This window comes from Schistocerca serialis, chromosome 1 (genome assembly GCF_023864345.2).
Source record: "Schistocerca serialis cubense isolate TAMUIC-IGC-003099 chromosome 1, iqSchSeri2.2, whole genome shotgun sequence".
NCBI classification, from domain to species: Eukaryota; Metazoa; Arthropoda; class Insecta; order Orthoptera; family Acrididae; genus Schistocerca; species Schistocerca serialis.
Genome location: NC_064638.1, coordinates 815,993,890 through 816,013,620, shown reverse-complemented (window position 1 = coordinate 816,013,620; position 19,731 = coordinate 815,993,890). Strand labels below are relative to the sequence as shown.

At 42.1% G+C, this 19,731-nt stretch overlaps 1 protein-coding gene across 4 annotated transcripts in view; it reads left to right on the top strand.

Moving 5' to 3' along the window:
* Positions 1-19,731, top strand: part of LOC126484273 (ecotropic viral integration site 5 ortholog) — a 373,708-nt gene that overhangs the window by 191,640 nt on the left and 162,337 nt on the right. For 2 of the 4 annotated variants that reach the window (XM_050107699.1, XM_050107721.1), the window contains exon 1: positions 6,918-7,349. The exons of the other annotated variants lie outside the window; for them this stretch is intronic. The gene's annotated coding sequence lies outside the window, so the exon portion shown is untranslated. Of the gene's footprint in view, positions 1-6,917; positions 7,350-19,731 lie in introns of those variants that run through there. 4 annotated transcript variants of the gene reach the window in all.

Here is a 19,731-nt window from a genome sequence, read left to right as displayed (position 1 = left end):
AAATAATGAATGCAGCCAAAAACGAAACAATAGTTTTCACAGTCGCAGGCTTTCAACAGTCACTTTAAACTGGACAAAAAAGTTAGAATGATAGAGGAAAGTTAAGTGCGTAATCTATATACGTATCATTCACACGTACTAAGTGTGTTTCGCGTCAAATGAAATTTTTCGAAATGAACTGAGTGACCGGCTCGGCATTTTCATAGGCGCCGACTCCTGTAAATGTATTGTATGTATGTACAGGGTGATTCCGTAATGATGTTAAAAACTTTCTAGGATGATGGAGAAGGATAAATCTATCGGTTTGAGCTAAGTGCCCCTGTGCCTGGAGCGAACGAGTCGTGAGTTGTAAGCGGAATACGTTCTTATACCTCTGGCGTTGGAATGCATGTATCGGGACTGTTGTTGCTAACACTGTAGACTAGGCAACTTTCAGAGACGATATTAAGGACCATAACAAGGAAAAAAATGTCGAGTAAACATGGGCTGTAAAATGCATAGCTGAGGAGTTGTGGGCAATTGTTCGTCTTCACTAGTGTGAAAGACATCTCCTCTATTTAAAAAAATTGTTCTTCGCTCTTAGGGTATGCATTTTAGAGCCCATATTTAATAGACATTTTTTTTGTTTTGGTCCACCTACCACCTCTGAAAGTTTCTTACCCTACAATCTTAATAACAACAGTACCGGTACGCATATTCCTGTCAAAAGTGTCAGAACGGATTTCGCATATAACTTTCTACTCGTTGCCTTCCGGTACAGGCACACTTATCCATCTCCATCATCCTAGAACGTTTCTAACATCACTACGGGGTCAACCTGTATGTCTTCATACATTTATTAGCGCCGGCGCCTGTAGAGTTAACGTTCTGTAGCGTCGTTGGATAACGTTTCCGGGTATGGGTTCCTATGTAAAACTTGATATACTAAGTCCCCTCTACAGCCTCTAGAAATGTGCAACATGAACTGTGAAACATCCTCTATAGTAATAATGGGTGTATGAAAAAGAATCTTCCGATTTAAAATAAAAATCATAACTATTATGCTATTTGAGATATGTGCCTGAACAACGTACTGTTGGAAAGAGCAAACTCTCGAGTTTTACAAGGTTTCCGTTTGGTAACAGCAGTATGCGCCCACATCAGTTCTAGTAAAAATGGTATTGGGACAACAGAAAGCTGTGTTCGTTTTGCGCAGTGCGGGTCAGTAATAACTGTTCAGCGCGACTTTCGTACTAGGTATGGCGTGGATCCTCCTACAGCATAGAGCTTTAGACGATAGCATGAACAATTCCCAGAAACAGGTTGTTTGTGTAAAGGCAAATAGCCGGGCCGTCCCAGAGTGTCTGACACAGGCGTCAAACGTATCCGCCATAATTTCACAAGGAGTCCGCAGAAATCCGTTCGCTTGACAACTCAACATGCCCCCCATGTCCTCTGGCGTGTGCTACGTCGACATTTACACATAAAACCATACAAAATTCAGCTGCTGCATGCTTTTCGTGAAGGTGACAAACAACAACGTGTGGAACTCTGTAATTTCGTTCTTGGCAGGATGGAGGATGACAGTTTTCTTCCACGCTTAGTGTTTAGTGACTAGGCAACATTCCATTTAAATGGAAAGGTGAACCGTCATAATGTGAGAATATGGGGTACGGAAAAACCACATGAAGTTGTACAAATTTAATGTGCTTTGTGCAGTTTCTTTTCCGAGAACAGTGTTACAGGAAGCACATATCTCGACATGCTTGAGAACTTTCTTTACCCACAGTTGGAGACTGATTCGAACGACTACATTTGCCAATAGGATGGGGCACCGCCGTACTGGCATCTGGAAGTGCGGGAATTTTTAAATCAAACGATTACTGAACGATGGATCGGTCTTACTGAACCAAATGATCCAGCCTTACATTACCTTCCTCCAAGGTCATCGGACCTGAATGATTGTGATTATTTCTTGTGGGGGTTTATAAAAGACTGTGTTTATGTGCCTCCGTTACCAAAAACAATGAATGAACGGCGACATCGCAATACAGCAGCTGTGGAAGCTGTAACTCAAGACATGCTCGCTGCAATGTGGGAACGATTTGAAAACTTGAAGTTTTAAACATGGCTGCGTGGTTTTTCATTTTAATACCGTACTGACATACACCGTGCATCTCAAGGGGGGGGGGCATATTAAACCTTTGAGAAGGTATCAAAAAGTCGGATGATTCTTTTAGATACACTCTGTATACTCGTAGAGACACGATAAGGACGAACATACCACATACACAAAGTACTTGTCGTGACTCCGCGCCACACAGTGACATCGAATCAAACAAACTTTGTAGATGACATGATGAAAATATTACAAATAAACTCTATCAGAGTCAGTTCCAGTGGCTACTAGGTGAATGCTAAGGTCTGTCACCCCACACACAAAAAGCCAGATACGCCTTGAATAACATGTCAGGTGAATGAGCTGGCTAATGCAGTAACTATATCTGCTGTTCCGAGCACTACTCCTAAAAGAGCTTTGATGCACTTGTGACGGTTGGCGCACCTTGAAATAGAGGCGACCAGCATCACTCGTGGTACCCCCTAACGTTCCAGACCATCACGCTAGGCGTTTGTCCAGTGTGAAGCTGGAAAATGTACTCTGTAGAGGTCTGCAAATAGAGCGTTTCACTTGCTCATACTCGCTCGAGCCCATCGCGCGCGGGCTTGGTTTGCCGAGTACGAACGCTCAAAGCGTGCGTGCTGTGATCGAACCAGGCGCCTAGGTGAATGGAATGGAACGCAGAGGCGCTGCTGTTGCTACCGTTTTTGAGGCAGCTCTTAGTGTCTTGTGTGTCGCTTCTGACATAATGCCGCCAGTTGACTGAACTACACTCACATCAATTTGTTTACGCGGTAGATGTGTACTCCTGGGCGGCAGTTTCGATTCGTGACATCATTGTGATCCGTAAGAGAAAATAGCGTGCTTTATGCAGCAACGAAAATGTGGTAACATTTGGAGTTTCACAGGAAAGCTATGTAACTACCAACTTTTGTCGGTCTCGTAATGAAAAATCACATTGTTGTTTTTTATAACACCATCTGCTTTATTGATTCAAATTAACGTATGTGAACTTGACCACCTAAGAAATTAGGAGTCGAACAAGAACAAAATTGTTTCCAAAATATTCCCTGTTGGCGTAATTACAATGAATTGACTCGTTTCGGATCAAGTTTGCTTCCTTCGTCCGATATAACGTTCCAAACCGCACGGAAACTTCTTTCGCTAGTCACATCTGATGTAGGAACACAAAACATTCTTCTCGATAAATTTGATAGTTTGGAAAAGAGACTACGGTTACACTTTCACCTCTCAAGCGGATTTTCGTCGTCACGACTGTCCATTCGGTTTCAACACAAGTCAGTTTCGTCGGTAGATTGAATGTGACGTGGCCCAAATTCTAGTCGCTCCAAAAATAGACTTCAGCTTTTTGGCTGCTGAATGTGGCTGACATTCTCTCAACGGCCATAAATAAATATTTACAGATATAACAAAAACAGAGTAAGATATTACCGTCAAGTTATAATTTTGTTCCACCTTACGAGAAACATATTTCATCGTACAATTGACGCACAGTATCTGAAGTCTCAATTCCGTCAGAAACAGACATCATTTCCAGTAATCGGAACGGCGACCACAGAATTGTTGCAATTCTGTGCAGCGTCGGAATTTCGACTTATGTGCGAGGCGGAGACAGCGATGTTTCAGTACTCGTAGTATCTACAGCTAATATATGATAATACGACCGTTGTACTGCACTGCCAAAATGTCGGCAATTAAGCGCAGTTTTCATCTGCTGGACAAGCAGCGTGTCTACAGTAATTTAAACGTATCTTCGGGCTCTGTACTACAGTGACTTTCAGTATGTGCACCCACAACAAAGAAAAACTGAACTGGAAACTTTTCGCCTTCCAGCATTCCTCTTCCATCTTTGAATGGCTCTAAAAATGTCACGAGGTCTTTTGCAGAGCTGCTTTTGTAACTAGTAAGTTTTTCAGATACACCTCTCTCCGATCGCCATTCCATAATTTTCCCGTGCTGTCTTACTACTGCCTTACTATATACTGCAGCATTCTAAACAAGTTGTTCCGCTTCCTCTCCGTTTCTTTATCCAAACTTGTACGCATCGAATTCACGTCACCAGCTTTCTTCACGAAACGCACGCTATCTGTAGCAGCATAAGTCGTGGATAAACCACTCCGAGCCAATTTATCAATTACTCGTCATCCATCATGTGTTTTAGGACTGTATTCAAAATACGTGTAATGCATACATAATGCTGAAAGGATTGCATATATTAGTGCCTTGGTCAGTGGCAAATGAAACCTTATTAAAATGCTACGAATTTATTCCTAACACTTTGGAAAATGTTTCCTCGATGTAGTTCTTAATAAATAGCTCATATTTTTTTCTTCTTCTCAGAAAAGTGAGTTGTCACCAATATCATATTGCGCAGTGCCTAATCTTGGTAATCAAAGTGCGCAGTACTAGATAGGTAACACATTTTCCTATATCCATCGGTCCAGATATCCGCTTACATCCACATACATTCACGCCTATGGCGTGGGTAATGCTGGACATCGTATTCACTCGTATTTCATCAGATTGTCTCTCAATGTTTCGTGCTACCATAATAGGGTGAAACAAAATGTTGGAAATGTTCGACATTACCCAATTATGAACCGACATTTACAAGCTCCTGACATAAAGAGCGAAATCGTACAATTAATGTTAATGTAAATGGACAAAGGTCTCTGGCACACTTTCCTAGGGACCTTATTAATTACTTTAGCTTTCACTGAAAATACTAAGGCTTCAGAATATACGCTTTGTCGTGTTCTGTAGAGTTGTGGCATCAGATGTTTGGTGGCGGATCTGAAAAACAGGACAACAGAGCACTTGCCACAGTACCTGTAGCCGACATCCCTATCAGTCACTAATGAAAATCTCTCCCAAACATTGTTACAACTATTGTCGTTCGCACTCAGGGTATTTTATTTCGAATTAAGTTTCGCTTTCGCACTCTCCTTCCTCGCGCCTTCACGTCCCATCCAACAGCGTGCAACTGAGCGACGCTCGGGTAACTGTAGTAGATTGTAGGACAATTCGAGGGTGAGACGCTCGAAGTCGAGTGCAGTTGCTCCCGCAGTCCAAAGAGACCCTATTGACGTCTGACGGACTTATGCGGAATTACAAACACCGAGCAATTCCAGAGAGAGTAAATATAAGATGCAGACCTCTAGTTCTCTGGAAAATGCCTTTCATCTCTACACCGCCTCTCGTGTACTGAACGGATGGTTTGGTGGAAATTAAAGCGAGGCTAGAAATGTAGGTTTGCCTTTCCTTAATCTATTTTCTAAGATAAGTCGTAGGGTCAGTGTTGCCTCACGTGTTCCAATATTTCTACGGAATCCAAACTGATCTTCCCCAAGGTTGGCTTCTACTAGTTTTTCCATTCGTCTGTAAAGAATCCGCGTTAATATTTTGCAGCAGTGACTTATTAAACTGATAGTTCGGTAATTGTCACATCTGTCAACACCTGCTTTCTTTGGGATTGGAATTAATTCTTCTTGAAGTCTGAGGGTATTTCGCCTGTCTCATACATCTTGCTCACCGGATGGTAGAGTTTTGTCAGGACTGGTTCTCCCAATGCCGTCATTAGTTCTAAGACTTAGTATCGACTAGAATCTCCCTAGATTTGATCTGACGTTTAGCGTGATATGGGTGGGAGAAGGCAATATACTGGTTGACTATTCTAGGAGCGGACACTCTCCAAATTTTAACAGTAACACACGTAACGTCCATGTTGTAGCCTCTACCACTGGAGGCGGATGAGTATCTCTGTGATGCTTTTGAGCTTACATAATTCTGTAGCGAAATGGGGCTATTCTTCTTTGGATCTTCTCTATTTTCTCTCTGTCTTACCTGTTACGTACCCCAGACTGACGAACAGTATTCAAATAGTAGTCGAACGAGGGTTTTGTAAGATAGCTCCTTCGCGGGTGGACTACTCTTCCTGATGTTTCTTCTAAGAAATCTAACATCCGCCTTCCTTGAGATTAGATTTATGCGGTTGTTCCACTTCTGTTGGTTGTTCCACTTCTGTTCGCTCCTTACGCGTACACCGAGATGCTTAGTGGGTGTAACTTTTCTCAATGATTGTTCGGCAGTAATGTTCAATCAACCTTTCCATGTCCTTGTACGCTGTTGGTGTGTACATTCACTCTGTTCATAAGTAATATATTATATTAATGAATGTATGCCATGTTAAAGTAAGACAGAAAAATATATGGATCGTAGCCCAGTGTAAATTTCTCGGAAAGACTTACCCACTTAACCTCGCTGGCACAGATAACAAAATAACATCGTACCGCTGGGGAATGTAGTCATACAAAATAGTGTATAAGACGTGCACCTGAAAATAGCAGCTAGCCTCGAAACGCGTCGTACTGAAGTAAATGTAAATATTAAACATGAATGAAGCAGAAAATTATGCTGTTTATAAAATTCGTAAGAGAGCTCCAGACCTCAGATTCATGTAACACTGTTACATTTATTGATATACTGTCGTGTATTGATACTACGGATACACAAACAGAATTTACACGTTTATACATCGCATTCATAAATATAGTTAGTTACCTACTAATCTAATAAGCGCTGCCAGTGACTACCCTCTGTACTTCACGACGCTGTCGGTTCTCAGAGTGAGAACCGTGAGTCGCAACGCAGAAGGGCAGCGAACCGGCTGTCCAGCGGAACGACGAGCGAGGTAGGCGGCCGGCTGGTGTACACGGCCGCCGCGTGGCAGCGCCACCGTAGCATAGGAGGCGCTGCGTGGGCAGAGCTGTCGCCGCCGATCCAGTCGTTGTGTTGCAGTCGGACGGAGACAGTGGCAGGTGTTGGGGGCTTCGCGCTCGCCCGCAACGCTCGTGTAACGGTGCTCGCGCTTGCCAGGCTGCCAGGTGAAGGCCGACCTGATGACGTGTCGTTTCTGCGCTACGTAAGCGAACAATTCCGCATAAGATTGCAACTTTCCCAGTGATATTAACAGCCTCGGCGGCCGCGGGTGGGCAACCGCCTGCTTGGAATGTGATCGAGCTGTCGGAGTCACCTGTTCGTTGGGAACTGTGAAGTGAAATTCATTTGCTTCGGTTTCTGCGCATCGAACGGATAGCAGTCACGAAGCAAAAATTTTGGTCGGGGTGACTGGTTCACAGAAGTGTTTCTGTTTGTGTTCGTTTATTTATCCTGGACATCGCTTTCCATCTGTGACGTGACATTGTACTCTAGCAAGACCCAAAGACTTTAGGTAAGTGTAATCAAAAAGTTATTACATGTTACTCAAAGTTTTGCCTGCGAATTTTGCAGAAATAACATCTTTGACCATTTACATTATTTGAATGTTTTGGATCAAGAAAATCTTACAATCATCCCTTCTTTAAACACAAAAAAGCACGATATATGTTCAAAATACATTCGCTTTTAGTTCACGACCAGTCGTTGGCTATTTACCGTCTTCTCAAGTGTTTACTCGCCTGTATATCGTTAACGTTCCTGTTGGGAGTTCTCAGGAGGGACAGGTACATACGTGTGTGCACTTGCTAGCCACCTGCTGTGTGTTTTTCCGGTGCGCACAAAGGGACAGTCAGGCTCAGCGGGGACGGCATTGTAACGAGCTTATAAACGTGTCTACGCACTCACGAACAGTCATGCCAGGCTCTCCGATCATGAACCACTGGCGAGAACGTTGTTCTGCATACTCATCGTAAAAGTGTAGCGCATGCAATTGACGGCTGGGCATCTGAAACGCAACAGCTGTTTCTCGCAACTCTATTGTCTTTTATTGTCGTGTCCACAAATTGGCCACGCGTGACTTTGCAGAAGTTTTACACGTTTCGGTAATACGCTCTTCTACTTGAATAGGTTATTTTTTGGTCTATTAAATTTATACGCTATAACGGATGGGCATTGGGTGGCGTTCGAAGTGTTGTTTTGAGCCTAGACCTGCAGTGTAAGCCAAGGGCGCCCGTACGGTAATTTTCTTTTTTTGAGGGGGGGGGGGGCTAGACTTGGGGGTATGGAGTTTTTAATATTTTGCAAGACGAATGGCGTCTTGTAAACAGCCAAAAGAAAGTTCCAGTTGCAAAACAGTTAAAAAACTACGTACCGGTTTCTAAATCATTTCCTTAAATAATTACAGCTGACTACATTATATTTTTCCCCTGAGAGATAGGGGGAGGGGGACCCCGTTATCCCCGGGCGTCGTCGATCTAGGTGGAAACTATGTTAATGTTTTCCCCCTGGAGACGATAGTTTCCAGTAAAAAGTGCTATATTACTCAGTTTTCGATACCTCTATAATTCGCCGCTTCCCTATAAGTGTAGCGCCGTCTGTGTCTTCGCAACACTTGAAGCAGTTTAGTGCATAGTGCTTCTTTACCGCAGTGGAGGTCCGGGCAACGAGTGCCGGTGAAACGGATGTTGAAGCGAGCGGCCCTCGCCGTAACGCGACAGTGCGCCTGCACCCGGCGGCCGCTGTTGCATGCCTGGGCTAGCTTGGCTGGCGACTTTCATCTGTAACCTCGTTCCCTCCTCCCCCACTAGCGCGCAGCTCACTGCTTCGGCCGAGTCCCGTGTTGGCTTCACTTCGACGGTTCGATTCACTTTAGAACAGCTGCGAAATGTGGCTCGCAAATTATAACTGCGTGGCCACTTATTTGTTGTTGGCTTTGCTATGTCCAAGAAAGACTTATTTACATTCACATGTAGACGAGAGAAAATCCTCGACTCTGTAGTGTAAAAACTTTTGTAGGTAATTAACGCTCTTCTTCTCGTAGTCTCCTTTTATGTCATAAATTGCTCTAGCTGTGGGTACAGGTCAGGAGCTGCTAAAATTAGTGAATGGGAAGAATGTTCAATAAATCTCATCATAAAATCCTTCAGTTTTCTCTTTATATAAGCGTCTTTTGGCAAATATATTTTCTAAATTTTTACTAAAGATAATAGACTTTTCATGTACTTTCTCTTTTATTTGGGTCAGCGGGCTAGCGTAACAAGCCGATTAGTGATTTCTCGTTCCCAAGGCAATCAGTAAGAGAAGCCAAGCCCCTTTTGTATCGCAGCAGACATTGGCCTTAGCCTTACTGGAAGATGAAACCGATATTTTACATGCATGGCCACCAACTTCGACATGATACTGTTTCGCATCGTGGCGGTATCACAAATCGTGAGTTGCAACAAGGACACAATCACCTGGTTTCTGTGTAACTTGTTAAAATATTGTCTTGAGACGTTTTTTTGCGTTTTATATTCATCAAAGTTAAAAAGCTACGGCGTTGATTTTGCGAAATGCTTCAAAATGTTCAGCGGTCGCCTCCTTAGCCGGAAGGTTTTTTTTTTTTCTAACCTGTTTGGTCAAGGGACTGGCCACCCTCATCGAGAGAATGTGAAAGATGTCATGCGACATCCTCAGAGAACTCCTGACAAACTAAAAAAATGAAGAAACACATCGAAAGAACGAACACCAAAAGAAAAATTTTTGCGTCGCTGCATTCTGTGCAGGACGACTCGGGTTCAATTCCCGGAACATTCTGCAGGTTTTTCTTTCTGAGATGGGGAGATCTGCTATGGGGTCCACTCAGCCCTTTTAAGGCCAAATGGGGAGCTGCTAGGATAAAAAAGCTGCGGCATCATCAGGTTTCATCTACTGGTGATAATGGCTGGAGGGACTGGCAACCAGCTGATCAAATATCCCACGACCATAGATACTCGTCTCACTGCCTTTCAGGCAGCAGTCGAGTCAGGCCCAGGGTCTAATCCGTGAGTGTTGTTTAATGTTTAGGGATGAACTCGGCGTGCTCCATCTGTAAAAGAAGAAAAGATACCTAGTGTTTTATTTTAAAATGGAACAAATTCCTTAAATCTTTATGCTTTACATTTCTGTGTGTGGTCGATCGAGCAAAAGAGATAGAACGGTAAATGCTGTCTGAGCAGAACTATCCCCCGCTAAGTTGACTTCTGACTTTAGTCTTGTGCAAAATTTACTAATTGACCCTGTGGTCATCTCTCTCAAGGAGAGGTCCGTAGTTGTAGGGTCAAGTTTTTGAAAAAAATGTGTACATTGATGTAGGTTAAGGTGCAAGGAATCACATCCTGCAACAGCTCGCCCTGGTGGGCCCTCTTTTGCGAGTTATCGATGAAAAAAAAACAGAATTTCGCATGATGATCTATAGTTTTAAATGAGTAACAATTACAGACTGGGAGCACAGCCTATTGGTGTCCCTCTGTAACGAAAAACCTGAGTGAACGGGTCAACGATGAACTTGAACAGGTGTCATGGAACGTCCGCCCTGGACAAATCCAACGAACAAAATGAGATAAAAAAAGTTGAGGTACTGACCTAACATGCAAAATTCTTCGGTTCTAACCTCGTCAAGTACATTGATTTTTTATATTTTTAAATCTTTATCGAATGACTCTGATCATTTTTCTTCGATTAATTGGTTAACATGGAATTTCTTTCATTTATATTCCTTTGTCTAAACGTTGTAACGTATAGAATTGCTCTTATTTTCAGTTCCAATCAATCTTTTTCCACTTGTAATCTTTGTGCATGTGAGTTTATTTTTATTTATCTATCATAATGTTTGAACATTTAAATATGCTGATCTGTCAGTCCAAAACAAAACATAAAGTAATATATTTATATTTACTGTGCAGTGGTGTCAAAATGTATTTTTCGTTACAAGATGTACGCCTTTATGGATGGCAATTGTTATACAAACATTTAAAAGATAAATTCTTATTACACTATGGACAAAATAACGTGAATCATGATTTAAATGTTAGCAATGATTATAAGTAAAACGAAATTCAAACTAAATGAGACAGAAATAATGAATTCAGTAACATGGACGGAAATGTCAGGCTACAAAATGGAAGCAATTAAATCGAAGTTAAAATGTAGCATTAACCAAAATCACGTGAACAAGGATTCCAAGTGGAAAAAGATTGATAGGAAGCAAAATGACAACTAATGATGTATTTCATATGATTACTAATATGGCGTGACAAATGAATAGAAAAATCTACATTTCAACCAATTAACTGAACAGAAATAATAATCAGTCATTTCGATAAAGATTTTTAAAAATTTCAATGTACCTGACGAGACCCGAACCAATAACCTGTTGCATGTGAAGTTAGTACCTTCATCATTACACTACGCAACAACTCCGTAAATCGTTTCCATTTTTAAAGCTATAGAGTATCAAGCGAAATCTGAAATTGTTTTTCGTCGCTCACTTGCAAACGTGGACCCACCAAGGTAAATGGCTGCAGGGTGTGAATCGCTGGACCTTAATCTACATCACAATATACATTTTTCAAGAAGTCGATGTCAGCGCTGAGGACCACTCCTTGCCAGTGCTATAGGATTTGTCATCACAATACAAAGAAAATAAACGAGCTGAAAATGTATACACACACATAATATGTAAGTATGCTTTTGTGATGCTGGACAGGTGGTGGGCCGCGGCATTGGTGTCAATACTACCTCCGTGCAAAGCTCGAGAAATCGTAGCCATGACGTTTGAAGGTCGTCGTGAACCCGAGTGTAGCAGTGCAGTATTAGTTATCACTGTGTGACTGTTGGTATTTAATTTGTCATTAATCTGAATTTACTGTTATTGCCAATGATCATCCTCTTACTACTTTCACGAAAGATGTAACGAAATAACACTGGTGACTGAAAGAAAGTAGAGGAGACAATATGTCAGATAGGTACGATTTACTAGTCAGGCATCTTTGTTTCGGCTCAGTGTTTTGACTCCATGCTTGCACCTTCAGTGCGCAAGTTATGGCTGAGAAGGTGCAGGTAGCGATATGAGAGCAGTGATGACTGTTCTGGCCGGTATTCATGACATCATTTGTTTTACCTGCGCACAACTCTGTATAAATCTCACTGTCAGATGTGCATACTTTGTGGTACACAGACGGACGTTGTCAATAGTTAGGAAGGGGTGTGTCAGTTTTCGTCTCGGGGGAACGACATTTTTATACATAGTACCCTCTAGCAGAAAGAATATTTGTGCTAGTTGCCAATTGCCCTTTCCTTTACACCATTACGTAAGGTTAGTTACAGTATGTGGAAGCTAAGCATGTTAAAATAAGCTTTGTTCGTCGGCGTACTTTATACCAATATTTCCAGTTTCGCTTTGGGAAGTGCCCAAACGTAAATTAACAGCTTTTACGTTCATCGTAATTCTACGTATGTTCCATTCCTAATTGCTGCTTAGATGCGTCCGAGCTCGCCGTAGTGCAGGTAGGACAAATTAGTTCTACAGACAGTGAACAATGTTTGCTATTTACAATCGCTATTGCCCAGCGTTCAGATCGCTGTCTGTTTACCACTATTATTCCAAGGAATTCGCAAAAATTAGCGATGCTTCTATAGTGAGAGTGATTCGGATGAAAGCATGATAGAGAGAACAGGTGCACAGTTTGTGTTATGTAAGCAGAAAATGACCTTTCAAGACGTGACGTTGTTTCTCGCGTGTAGCGTTGACTTGCTTTCGACGCCTGGGATCAATTAGCCGACCTTTACCGCCGAAAATACATTCATAATTTCTATAACAGCAGGACTGTTGGCTTAATTAGAATATGTTGACGCCGCTCATCGTTGTTAATTACTGCGTCCGTTCAGCTTTGCGCAGTGCTATATTTGATTAGTTGATTATAGTTAATTGATATTTAAATATTGTTGGCGTTTAAACGTCCGTTCGCTCGTCAGTCGAACTTCGTTTTGTGGCAGATTTCCGTCAGATCTGAATCGCTCATAACTACGAGACTGATAAGTAAACAGTGGTTGAGCCCTCAACGATATATCATGTCTGTACTAGTTTGTCATACAGTATTTGTTTTGCCTGTGACGTCCTTCGCGTGATTGTTACAAATTACTCTGTGTGAAGTTGTAAACTAGTGTAGCAAGGAAACGCGTTTAGCTATACAAAACACTGATTCGCTTATCATTGTGAATATCGTGCGTAGCACTGCAAGAACGCAAAGTAATGAACAAATATTCGCTGCAACAAGTTCAAATCGGTATTAAATTAAATATTACAAAATAATGGAAGATGCAACAGCGTTCGGAATTATGGAAGATGCATGTAAGAGGAAAACTCGCATCGAAAGGAATCCAAATAGCCTAAAAAGTCCAGGACCGAGAGAAGCGCGAAGGCTACGGCAATGTCGAAAAGGAAACGAAAAAATCGGTACAAAGCGATCATACAGCAGTCAGCGACACTCCAACCTTATGGTAAGTCCACGCTACTACCATTATACTGCTATGTAGCTACTGTATTAAAGAGACGGATAATTACGTATATTAATACCAAACACTTGATATGATTTAATGCAGACGTTGTCACGAAAAATATACTGCGTGAACTGAACTGCATTACACTTTTTTTTCCAAGAACTTAAAGGCGAATGGTCTCATCAGTATTAAATCATCATAGGTGACTACTTTTCCGGTCATTGAAACTTCCTGGCACATTAAAACTGTGTGCCGCACCGAGACTCGCGAACTCGGGACCTTTGCTTTTCGCGGCCATGTGGTCTACCATCTGAGCTACCCAAGCACAACTCATGACCCGTCCTCACAACCTCAATTCTGCCAGTGCCTCGTCTCCTACTTTCAAAACATCACAGAAGGTCTTCTGCGAACCTTGCAGTTCAGAAGCTTAACATTTGAAATGAGATCTGCGAATTTTATTCATGCATTTTTCCAAAGGAAACTGTATGCTTCCAGAGACTTTTTTTCAGGTCTCAGCCATCTATGATGTATAAATGCAGACTCAAGAGATAATTGAAAATATGTACCAAGGTCGGGATTCGAACACAGGTCTACTGCTCACTAGCCAGATGTGCTGACCACTACGCCACCCTGACACCGTGGCTTTGCACAACTGCACGGATTATCCTCAATTCAAATTCCGCTACTTGGTGTTCCCCTTAACTCAAACAACATTGCAGAGGCTCTCAGATGTATTGGAATAGCACCTTACTATCGAATGAAACTCAGGCATAGGTGTTTTAAACAAAAGAAACTATATGCTTCGAAAGATCTTTTCAACTCTCAACCCTCTACGACGTATATATGCAGACTGAAGCGACACACCTGTGTTGGGTTTCAAGCAGGACCCCTGTATCATTCGATGCTGAGGTGGTATTCCTGTACAGTTGGAGAGCCTCTACAATGCTGTTTGATTTTAGGGGGAATGCCAAGTGGGCTGAGGCGTGAATGGGAATTTGGATTAAGGAGGAAGGTGTACTAGGGTAGTTCGTGCAGTTGTGCAAAGTCAGGGTGGCGTGGTTGTTAGCGTATTAGTGAGCAGGACATCTGCTTTCGAATCCCGGCCTTGGAACAAGTTTTAATTCGTCGCCTCAGCAAACATTCATACTTCAAATATTATTTAATTTCAAGAACATAAAGGAGATGTTGCTAGAAAGGAATTCCGATAGCCCACAGATGTGAAATATACTTATGCAGTTGGGGATTGAAATCTTTTGTTCTACACATCGGCTCCTCATGTGGGCTGAATTAAAGAAGTTTGTCAGATGATAGTTACGCTACCCAAAACGGCCACAAGCAATAGAAAGGAAAGTCTTTGCGATTTAGACTGTTAGAGATTACCGTTGTATTAAGTAAAACTTGGTGAAATTCCGACAAGTTTCCAAAATTTCTTAATTGTTTTGTAGATGCAGTACCGACGCAGCCTCTGTTAATAGTAGTGTTTCGTTGCTGTTTCTCTTGTAGCAGTTAAGATTTACCTCTCATTCGTTCGATACAGTTCCGCACTGTCGCCTGATAAACAAAGTAAGAACCTACGGAATATCAGACCAGCTGTGTGCCTGGATTGAAGAGTTATTAGCAAACAGAACACAGTATGTTGTTCTCAATAGGGAGACGTCTACAGACGTTAAAGTAACCTCTGGCGTGCCACAGGGGAGTGTTATGGGACCATTGCTTTTCACAATATATGTAAATGACCTGGTAGATAGTGTCGGAAGTTCCATGCGGCTTTTCGCGGATGGTTCTGTAGTATACAGAGAAGCTGCAGCATTAGAAAATTGCAGCGAAATGCAGGAAGATCTGCAGCGGATAGGCACTTGGTGCAGGGAGTGGCAAATGACCCTTAACATAGACAAATGTAATGTATTGCGAGTACATAGAAAGAAGGATCCTTTATTGTATGATTATATGATAGCGGAACAAACACTGGTAGCAGTTACTTCTATAAAATATCTAGGCGTATGCGTACGGAACGATTTGAAGTGGAATGATCATATAAAATTAATTGTTGGTAAGGCGGGTGCCAGGTTGAGATTCATTGTGAGAGTCCTTAGAAAATGTAGTCCATCAACAAAGGAGGTGGCTTACAAAACACTCGTTCGACCTATACTTCAGTATTGCTCATCAGTGTGGGATCCGTTCCAGGTCGGGTTAACAGAGGAGATAGAGAAGATCCAAAGAAGAGCAGCGCGTTTCGTCACAGGGTTATTTGGTAAGCGTGATAGCGTTACGGAGATGTTTAGCAAACTCAAGTGGCAGACTCTGCAGGAGAGGCGCTCTGCATTGTGGTGTAGCTTGCTGTCCAGGTTTCGAGAGGGTGCGTTTCTGGATGAGGTATCGAATATATTGCTTTCCCCTACTTATACCTCCCGAGGAGATCACGAATGTAAAATTAGAGAGATTCGAGCGCACACGGAGGCTTTCCGGCAGTCGTTCTTCCCACGAACCATACGCGATTGGAACAGGGAAGGGAGGTAATGACAGTGGCACGTGAAGTGCCCTCCGTTGGTTGCCTTGCGGAGTATAAATGTAGATGTAGAAGACAACGTTTGTGTTATGTTAGTATTCATTCCCTTCTTCAGTGTAAAAAGAGTTACAGAATTTGTCGTAGATACTTTCTCCTGAACACAAGTCGTCGATATCAAGAGTGTGTGAAGCACGTCTCCCCAGTTCTGTGATAGCTGCGTCGGGAGTGCAGTTTGTAACGCCGAGATCAAAATACGTTCATTACAGCGAGCGGTGCGGAGCTTTCCCCGGCACTAGCTCGCAGTGGGCCAGTGGGTGTTCCCGTGAGGCACCGCTGGGTTACCAACTCTTCGCTCTTAGAAAGTCTCTGACGAAGCCGCCATCCCAGTTATTCGCTGCAGAAAAAGCGTGCCGGATGGGATGCACTGGAAGAGAGCTGACAGCATTATCACGGTTCGGTCCTCCCTTACAACTTGCAATGGCCAGCGAGATAGGGTCTAGGAAACAGTGGAATTTGGCGCTAATTTGGTAACGTGGGAGAGGGTCACTGCCAGTTACAACTTCTGTCTGAGAGACACCCTGCAGTGCTGACCTTGAACAGCAGAGGCCTAAGGACCGCTTTTAAACTTAAATGTCATTTCAAGGTTAAAGGCCCTGCAGAGTAGATTTCACTCTGGCTTCACGGTAACGCACGTCTGTTGAAGTATTGCCCATTATTTGCGACTAGAAGTACATGCAGACAGAATTTGATTGTTTCCAGGTCTGGCTCTTCTTTTATTTATTTATTTTTTTAAGAACGCAGATGTTCCGGTTTCTTGTGTGTGTGTGTGTGTGTGTGTGTGTGTGTGTGTGTACATGATATGCAGTGTGCGGACATCAGAATACTTCACAATCTCAGTTTTGAACTGAAGGTAAATTATTGGTGGCAATAATTGTCTTAAAAGTAAGTTAAAATTTATTAATAAGTTTGAATGACTGTTAAATTAAAATATACATTAAGATTTACCCAAAGTGCAATATATAAACGTATTTTTGCTGAGAAAATGTATTTGTTGTAGAACAGTTGGCACGTGTTCCACTTCCCTGCAAGAAATCGCGTGTTTGATACATTGGGTATATAGTTGGTTAGAAGTACTTTATTCTTGTACACCACCCACTCCTGCATATGATTTAAGACACGTATTCAAATTGTTAAGAGTTAGGGGTCAGTCGCATTTTGTTTTATTGAAATATGTTACTAATATAGTTAATTTATTATTATTTAGTACCTCCTCGCAAGACTTCATTTTTATTGGTATGAAGAACGGCTATCGCCCTTCCAAACATTTATTTGTGTGTGCCTTAGTGACTACAAGTGTTCGACTATAAATAGGAGGGTTCGAGCTTCGATGCCCAGTCAGTCATAAGGTTTTGTCTTAGTTACTGCTCCTTTCACTTCTGGCAATGCCTTGTATTTGCGAAAAACGTCAAGCTTGGACCATGGTTAAGATTCCAAGCTCAAATATATGTGCCCTCCACCCAACCGTCCTGTCATTCGTTGGGCACGTCACTTCACAGGTCGCAGAAAGGCTTGGATATGTCTTCTTCAGGCGTGCAGCACCGTGGGATGAAAAACTTTACTTTGTGAATATTTTCAAGGCAGATGGAAACAGCTTGCAGTCTGGAACAAATCTCAAGGTATAACTCAGTACCGGCCAGACAGGGGTTGGATGCCAAACATGTCAACCGGCTCGTTTTTATACTGACAGAAATTACTCTTCTTGCTACGGTTTCTTTGTGCTAGAACGGATTCAGAAAGTCTTAAATATGTCTTTCGGAACCAGATGCCAATGGAGTATGACGTCTACGGTGATTACGTTACAGCCGCTTTCTCGGTACGTAGTCATTCTCTATTAGCGCGAGTGACCTAATCGTCTCCTTCACGGGTGTGATTCACATTGTTTAGCTGCTCTCTCAATGTATTTCTGACGTTAACTTCATCAAATTACCTTACATTTACAAACCGGCACAGAATTGCATTTAATGCTCCGTTAATTCAGGAGTACGAACACATTACACAAAAACTACATTCCTTTTCTAGATACAACGTAGCTAACTGGAAGTTATGGGACATTAGTGAGGAGAGGGATAGGCTTAATTTTCAACTTTGAGTAAGAATCGTGGAATAATTAAACGCAGATAATCCATCTAGCCTCATGGAAGGGACAGACGTGCAATATTCAGTCTTGCACCGATGTTAGTATTAATTTACTTTGTTTTTTTACTCGTATTCGAAAGGAAGTTAGCTACACGGTGGTTCAATATCATCAAAATAACTTTAGTTTCATTAAGAGTCACTTACGTATTCTTATGTTAATACACAAATTTTGTAGACTTAGACTGACGTTATATTACTTTATTATTTTGCACTTGTTGTCATTTTTCCTAAGGTAACATTCTCACTCTTTGTGAACGTATAAAAATATTTCCCATGTCAGAGAATAACTATTAACAAGCATATTGCATTATTTTCTGAAGTACGGTAATCAGTATTGTTGAAATAATAGTACTGTGTAAGATCCTTCAACATCTGTAGAAAAGTATATTTACCGAAAGAGTAGGTGTCGACCACGGTTTCGTACTCAGCTCATATCTCTTAAGTATCCCTATTTCAGTTTCCTACCAGGCAGACGAGTGTGACAACATTCAAGGGGCACCCTACGTTCGTCCTAGACGTGAAGATATCTTTGGTATGCGGGATATCCTATGTCCAGATTACGCTATAAAATGTCTACACCGCGAAAACATCTTAGCGACTGTTGCTATTCAGTCATCCCTTCTCCTTACTCACAAGGGAACCTCCCCATCGCACCCGCCTCAGATTTAGTTATAAGTTGGCACAGTGGATAGGCCTTGAAAAACTGAACACAGATCAATCGAGAAAACAGGAAGAAGTTGTGTCGAACTATGAAAAAAATAAGCAAAATATACAAACTGAGTAGTCCTTGCGCAAGATAGGCAAGATTAAGGATCATGTGAGCTCAGGAGGGCCGTGGTGCCGTGGTTAGCGTCAGCAGCTGCGTAACGAGAGGTCCTATGTTCAAGTCCTCCCTCGAGTGAAAAATTTACTTTCTTTATTTTCGCAGTTACGATCTGTCCGTTCGTTCGTTGACGTCTCTGTTCACTGTAATAAGTTTAGTGTATGTGTTTTGCGACCGCACCCGAAAACCGTGCTATTAGTAAACGAAAGGACGTGCCTCTCCAATGGGAACCGAAAGCATTTGATCGAAAGGTCATAGGTCAACCGATTCCTCCACAGGAAAAGACGCTGATATATTCTATATGACACTGGTGACAGCATGTGCGCCACATGACAGGAATGTATTGTCGACCCACCTAACTTGTACACTTAGGCGAATGGGTAAAAAGATTCTTCTACCTTGCCCGATTTAGGTTTTCTTGTGGATGTGATAATCACTCCCAAAAAAGTGATGAAAACATAAGAGTTTGTCACATAAACTGAAAATAAAAAGTTAAAATTTTCACTCGAGAGGAGACTTGAATCAAGGACCTCTTATTCCGCTCCTGCTCACGCTAACCACGGGACCGCGGCACTCCTGAGCTCAAATTGACCTTGATGTTGCTTATCTTGCACATGGACTGCTCAGTTTGTATATTTCGCGTATTTTTTTCATAGTTCCACACAACTTCTTCCAATTTTCTCGATTGATCTGTGTTCAGTTTTTCAAGGCCTATCCACTGTGCCAACTTATAACTAAATCTGAGGGGGGTGAGATGGGGAGGTTCCCTTGTCAGTGCTTGTGATTTTTTTACTCTCCTCCCCTTTGCAGTTTAAGCATTTATTCTTATTGAAATTAAAATTTTTTTATTTT